We start from the raw sequence: 249 nt of genomic DNA, 5'->3' as shown, positions 1-249 counted from the left end.
GCACTGTTACAGCCAAGGCTCCCATTCCTTGCAGACTCTCAAGAGCTGATGCTGTGCTAGAAAAAAAGGACTAATTAGACCAATAGCCCCTTCCTCAGAGGTCGGGGGGAGCTGCAGCATTCAGCATTTTCACCAGCTTGTGCAAGAGCAGCTGCAAGCTACTGCTTTTTTTTTACCACACCACCTTGAAATACCCTGCATGGTTTTGATTGCTTTTTGTGTTAGATAATAATTATAATTTGTAAGCTA

This window comes from Corvus brachyrhynchos, unplaced genomic scaffold, assembly GCF_000691975.1.
Source record: "Corvus brachyrhynchos isolate BGI_N302 unplaced genomic scaffold, ASM69197v1 scaffold33, whole genome shotgun sequence".
NCBI lineage: Eukaryota > Metazoa > Chordata > Aves > Passeriformes > Corvidae > Corvus > Corvus brachyrhynchos.
The sequence above is the reverse complement of the archived record's forward strand: the minus strand, read 5'-3'. Positions refer to the sequence as shown.